Raw genomic sequence first — 7,231 nt, forward strand, 5'->3', positions numbered from 1 at the left:
TCAAAAACAAAACACATTTTCTTGAAACAACTCATGGGAAAAATGCCTGGAGAGGTTTTATGGAATACCTCTGGAGAGGTTTTATGGAATAGCCCTGGAGAGGTTTTATGGAGTAGCCCTGGAGAGGCTGTGTGGGATATCCGAGACTAAAAGCACAGTGCCTGCTCTGCAAAACCATCTCTAGAGTAAGAATCTGTTCTTTCCCCTGGCTGAAGACCAAATCCACAAAGAATTCGTACAAATGGGACTTTTTCTTGTTGTGCTCCTTCTCCTGGCAGTTACCACCTCATAAAACACATCCCTGGGGAAGGACAGGGGCGTTTTGCCTCCCGGTTTTCTTCCTTTTTTGTTACCTGGATAAAACCTCAGCACCGCTGGCTGCAGCCACAGCCAACAGATTTTGCTGCCAAAACTCAAAAATAAACAACTCGGGAGGTTCTACCGACAGATTTTGAGGAACTCCCAACACAGCAGGACAAAACCACGGAGCCACAGGAGAGGAATTTCCCAGGATTTCAAGGCCAAGGGACAGGATTGCAGCTGTAACACTGGAAATAATCTGGCTTCATCATTGTATTTCCAGGAGTATTCGTTTAAATACCACAAACCATTCAGGCTCTGGGAAATGCAGCATCAGAGGGAGCTTTGGCTGCTCTGGGCCAAGAGGAGTCAAATAAAAGAATAGGAAGAAACAAAGCAACGCAAGCTGGAAAAAAACTCAGCAGCAGAAGAGAGAGAAAAAAGGAAATGTTGAGAGGAAAACTTAAAAGATGGATGTGATTCATCCGTTTTAACACCAACATATGCTCCTGAGAGGAGAGCAAAAGAATTCTGTCTCCTGTCATGGCAACTGGGAGCTGCCAAAGGAGTGCCTGCATGTCCCCTCTGTGCAAGGGTGATGGGGAGGAACTGCAGCCTCACATTTCCCACGTCAAAAATCATTCTAGAGGGGGAAAAGCCACTTATCAGTAACAGCAAATATAAATAAAAATAAAATACATCATAGAAAGGGAGCTGATGATCTGGAGCAAACCCCGCAAACCCAGCAAATGCTTCTGACCTATGGGGTCAGTTTTGTTTTTAACAAGAATTGACAACAGATGCTTTGTGTTTCAAATGTTTCTTTGTCAGAGCTCTCCTCAGAGGCTGAGAGAGGTTTGTATTCACCCCGAGGGCTCTGTGTGCACCCCGAGGGCTCTAAATGCACCCTGATGGCTCTAAATGCACCCCGAGGGCTCTGTGTGCACCCCGAGAGCTCTGTGTGCACCCCGAGGGCTCTAAATGCACCCTGAGGGCTCTGTGTGCACCCTGAGGGCTCTGTATTCACCTTGAGGGCTCTAAATGCACCCCGAGGGCTCTGTGTGCACTCTGAGGGCTCTAAATGCACCCTGATGGCTCTAAATGCACCCCGAGGGCTCTGTGTGCACCCCAAGGGCTCTGTGTGCACCCCGAGGGCTCTGTGTGCACCCTGAGAGCTCTAAATGCACCCCGAGAGCTCTGTGTGCACCCCAAGGGCTCTGTGTGCACCCCGAGGGCTCTGTGTGCACTCTGAGAGCTCTAAATGCACCCCGAGGGCTCTGTGTGCACCCTGAGAGCTCTAAATGCACCCCGAGGGCTCTGTGTGCACTCTGAGAGCTCTGTGTGCACCCCGAGGGCTCTGTGTGCACCCCGAGGGCTCTAAATGTACCCCAAGGGCTCTAAATGCACCCTGAGGGCTCTGTGTGCACCCTGAGGGCTCTGTGTGCACCCCAAGGGCTCTGTGTGCACCCTGAGGGCTCTAAATGCACCCCGAGAGCTCTCTGTGCACCCTGAGAGCTCTCTGTGCACCCTTGAGGGCTCTAAATGCACCCTTGAGGGCTCTAAATGCACCCTGAGGGCTCTAAATGCACCCCGAGAGCTCTGTGTGCCCCCCAAGGGCTCTAAATGCACCCCGAGAGCTCTGTGTGCCCCCCAAGGGCTCTAAATGCACCCCAAGGGCTCTGTGTGCACCCCGAGGGCTCTGTGTGCACCCTGAGGGCTCTAAATGCACCCCAAGGGCTCTGTGTGCACCCCGAGGGCTCCAGAGCTTGGCTGAGTGTGACTCAATCACACCACCATCTTCCTGAGATGACAAAATGTTCTTTGCAATCTGTTTTACCATATCCGTGCCTGAGCAGACAGTTCCTATCAGAGGTTTGCAAAGGGAACAGAATATTTACATGATTTTCGACAAGGGCAGAGCCCATGGACGCCCAAAGACAGATTGGCTTTTTCTAAATCTCAGAGACTTCCTGGAGTTACAAAAGGAGAATGGACAAAAAGGAACTTTCCAGAGTTACGAAAGGAAACCAGGCCAGAGGTGTGGGAAGAATGAACCCTGCCTTTGCCCATGGGGTTGGTTGGAACCAGCAGGGCTGGGACTTAGTACCCAGGACAGGACAGGTCATTCCATGACAGCACGAACAGGGAACAGCAGCAGAACCTCCCTGCCCGCTGTTGACACCTGATGAGGGCAGGAGGTTGTGGGACCTGAGGCAAGAGAACGTGGAACTGAACCCAGTTTTAACCCCATAAACTCAGGGAGCACTGCAGTGTTCGGGTGAATCACAAGGAGAAGCACAGAGAAGGGGACACAATCCAGCTGCAAACTCAAACACACACAAAGGCACCTTCCCCCCGGCCTCAGAATGGGTTTTTAAGTGGCAGCATCACAAATCAATTCTCACACTTAGTGCTGCATCATTTATTCCCTTTAATCTGCTTTGCCTCGCGTTTGTGAGCAGGTTAAAGATGCTCAGTGTGGCATCTTCACGTCCTGGTGGCTCCCAGATCAGAAATCTTACAGAGGTTTAGTTAAATTCCAGATCCGGGCAGGATAGACACACTATAATCCAAAATCTGGAAAAACTGAGCTGGCAAGCTCCTTATGTGATAGCTGGGAATGAAGATAATTTGTTTTCCAGGTCAGGTTTATGTCTGGCTTTTTCATTCAGCCTCACACAGAACCCTCAACCTTAGATGTTTTTTTTTACTACTAGATACATTATTATTATTACTATTATCGTCATCATTTGAAGGGTGGGAAAACATGTATGAACAAATGAATCATGAGAAATACTTCCATGCTAAAGAATAAACTGAAAAGAAAATATAATTCCTCCACTCAGCTCTTGTAAATTCCTCAAGTCAGTTCTGCAGCCTCAGCAGGAGCAGGCATTGCTCTCAGCCAGGTAAAAGCAGTAATTTGTCATTAAGATGTGCAATGGAGAGAAGCAGATTTTGAACCCTTCAAGCAGGGTGGTTTTTTTCTGCTACAACCACACTGCAAGCAAGCCAAGAGTTAACTCCCCACCTCATAAACTGAGAAATCTCTCCTGAACACAGAACTCTTTCTTACTCCAGCTTCAGCCAGACTGGGCAGGTCTGATGGCCCTGCTGATTGCCCTGAGCTTCTGAGCTTTCCTTCACTCCCTTTTGCTGCACAGCAGCTTCGTGGCACAGCTGCCTCCAGTCTGAACCAGCTCTCACCATCTCCCCCTCCCAGCTCCAAAAACATCCGAGCGCTTTCCCCTTTCACCCCGTCATTGACAATTCCTGCAGGCTGCTGAAGAGCGAGGCAGGAGAAGAGGGAAAGCTGGCTCAGGGCGAAGGGTTGCTCTGCAGCAAGAGGGAAAGGGAGAATTTAAGGCCAAAACTTTGTGCAATGCAGGTGGAAAAGTCTGTGTAGGGTGAATTGTGCTGGCTTCTCTGTCACGGGGTCTGTGTCTTGACCCTCAAAAATTTATCCATAACAAGGCTTCATGCTGGACTTAGTGGGATTTTAGGTCCTCCTTCCTAATACAGAGATTTTGAATGAGTCAGGGTCACTGAGCCGTTTATCCTGGAGTGAGTCCAGCTTCAGGATGGCAACACAAAATAATTCCTGCCTTCAGTCAGAGCTGTGCAAGGGCTGAAGTCCCGTGTGGCAGGGCTGGGTTTCCCCCTGTGATCAAACCCCAGACCGATGCTGGCAGCAGCAGCAGAGTGTGGTATCTCAGTGTGGTGTGGAGACTTTTCGGTGGCATCTGCAGAGCACATTCACCTCCCTGGAAATCAGCCTTGCAGCCCTTGTGTGAGACACTGAAAGTGACTGAAAACCAGGAATTCCCTGGTTTACATTTTTAACCACAGAATATGATTCAAGAGATGAAGAATTGAGGGAATTTTGTGATGTTGAGACTTCAGTGAGGGCTACAGGGACACAGTGAGGGTTTGTGTTCTATAAAGTGAGAAAGTCTTCATGAACTTGTAGGGAGGAGTTCACCTTTTCAAATAAAAACGGAGCCAAATTATACAGAGAAAACTCTTCTCTTTTCTGATGCATCTCCTCTGGTGCAAGAAATCTCTTTGGCACACAGCAGGGCACTCCTCACCGTATTTATCTCTGCCAAAAGAGGAAGGAAAACACAGAAATTCACATTCTCACACAAACACTTGCAGACAGCTGTTCTCACTACGGTGCCAACACCCACTGGAAATAGAACTGGTCACAGGTATGCTGAGAACTCACAGCCTGGATTTATTCCTGCCTTTCAAGAGGTTACTGGGATGGCTGCTCCTGAGGGCAGCCCCTGCTCTGAGGGTCTGTGGTGCAGCAGAGTAAACTCACACCAGCATGGAGGCAAACCATGAGGAGAGAGACAATATTCCCTGGAAAAAATGGGATTATTTTGCCACTCTTGGGCCTTCACATATTGTCAGGAGTTTCTTTAGCTTTACAGAGACCCCACTGAGCTGTGCCAGCCCCATCCCTTACAGCTCCCTCTAGCCTGGCTGCATTAATTTCTCCTGATTCCAGAGCATTTCTCTGGGGGAAAACCCCCTCCTCCCAAGCCATGCCCTATTGCACCAGCCAGTGCAATAACTAGGCCAGTTCATGAACTTTCCCCAAAACATTATTTTGCAATGGCTGAAAAACTGGTCCAGACCCAGCAGCAGGAAGGGCCTCCCCAGGAACAGGTATTTTCTGGCAGCTCTGCACCCCGTAATCACCCAACCCATCGAATTCCAGGCAGCAGCAATAGCAGGCTTGCATTTCTAATGCCACGCAATTCCTTGCTCAGACCACGACTGAGCTGCCTTCAACTCCACAATGTGAAATTCATTTCCAAGCTGAGAGTTTTGATTTGAAGGTGCAAAATATGAGGCCATGAATGAAACCCAAATGAACACAGAAATTCCAGATATTTACCCCCAGCAGGTTCCCTGGGTTGACCACAATCCTCAGAGCAGCACAGTTACGTTCTGTAACCTGGGAGATGCAATCTTCCAAACTCATTTGGCAGCATTTAAATGCTCACATTTCTGAAATGCTATTTAGGAAACAGAGCTCAGCTGGAATCAACTCCAGCTGGTTTGGTGCTGCTGAAAACCCTTGGGATGTTTGCCTAGGAATTTCAAGGAGAATACCCAGGAGAGCAATAAAATATGTTGCGTTTAAGGACAAACATGATTTTATCCTAGAAGACCCATACAAAAACCAGCAAAAAACCTAGTCTAGAACTGTCTTTTATTTAACAACCTACTCTGAAACACCACTATTTCTTTTTAACTAACACCCCTTCAACTGGAAAATGAATTGCAGCAGGTGATGACTCTGAAAAGATTTGGAAGACTGATTCCTTCTGTGTTTCATGAAAACTCCAAGCAAAAATCTAAAATGAACACGGAAAATAATTGGATTTTTTTCTAAAAAAAACCCATAATGGTCTTGAAAAATAACCAGGTATCTATGAGAGGGGGTTTAGGAGCACAGCTGCTGAAGGTTTAAGAAGCTGTGCCCAGTTTGGGTGGCCCGTCCTGCCCATCCCAGCCAGGAGGTACCTGTGTCTTCCAGCCCCTCACTCTGACAAGCCCCTGTGCCTCGTTTCCCTAAATGAACACCCTTTGGAACAGACATATTTCAGTATTTATCCTCCTAAACCCTCCAGGTTAACTGGAAATTTCATACCAGATACAAAAACCTTCCCGGGAGGAGGGGGCAGGACACCAAAGCCATCCCCAAAGAGCAGCAAGGGCTGCAGAGATGGGCAGTGAGCAAATTCAGCCTCTAATTCTGTTTAACTCCCTGCTAGAACACAACCCCTGCAGCTGCCTGCAAGCCCAAAATCAGAATTCTGGCACCAGCAAGACTCAGCAGCCCTAAAGGAGAAGCTTTTCCTGTTGCCAGGGGGAATGGAATAAATATTTTTCAGGACAAGGAAGATGTAGTGAGGTGCAAAATAGGCAGAAAAGACAAAAAATTATAAAAATGGTAACAGATTTCCCTGCCAAAGGAAGTGGCCTGGAAAGCTGTGACATCTCTGCCCTGCAGGGCACCAAGCCCTGGTGCTGGCACCACACCTGGGGTCTGTCCAGCTGAACTGGACACACAAAAAACCCAAAAAAACCAGAGTTTGTAACAGCTCTGATAGAAATAGTAGGGCCGTCAGCTCCACACAGAGCTCAGTTTATTGCTGAGCCACTGTCCCTCCAAATTTCGCCCCAAAAACCCTATAACTGGCCCTTTCATACATCACAGTGGAACCCCACTGTTAGATCAATAACCCAATCCCATTCCAGGCTCAAGGGGATAAAATAAAAAGTATTTTATCAGTCACCTGCTGCCAGCAGGCAAGAAACGTCCTAATCTTAAACTATCTTGACAATAAAGATTTTGGAAGTGGTTGCATTATTTATTTTTCCAAGCTCTGATTTCTTCAGCCATGCCAGCCCTGCATGTTCTCCATGCTTCTCCAGCCACTGCTCTCGTAAAACTGGAAAAAAAGACAACTTTTGGGGCTGTGCAACTGAGAAACTACAGGAAAAACCACATTGTTCTGTGCAAGTCTTGCTCCTAAAGCAGAAATTGCTACTCTGGCCAGGCCTGGAGTCCTGTGAGGCTGCTCCCCTCTCCCAGAGCAGGATTTCTGGTGGAGCAGTGAAACCTATCCAGGTGTAAAGTCACAACCTCAGTGATTTCCTGAGAGGTTTGTAAATCAGAGTGAGCACTTAAACAGCAACAGTCCTGACGTGTGAATCCTAAATAAAGCATAAAATGCATTCAGCAGCGTCCTGGCAGCTCTGGGATGGGGAGAAAGGGGGACAGAGGGAGGAATCCAGAGGGGTGTGAGCACATGGGCTGTGTGGAACAGCTCAGCAGAAGTTCTGCACAAATAAAAACCAGAATATGTTGAGTAAGGGAGTAACTTAGATCCACAGCAGGGAATTCCCC

This window comes from Aphelocoma coerulescens, chromosome 24 (genome assembly GCF_041296385.1).
Source record: "Aphelocoma coerulescens isolate FSJ_1873_10779 chromosome 24, UR_Acoe_1.0, whole genome shotgun sequence".
Taxonomy (NCBI): Eukaryota; Metazoa; Chordata; class Aves; order Passeriformes; family Corvidae; genus Aphelocoma; species Aphelocoma coerulescens.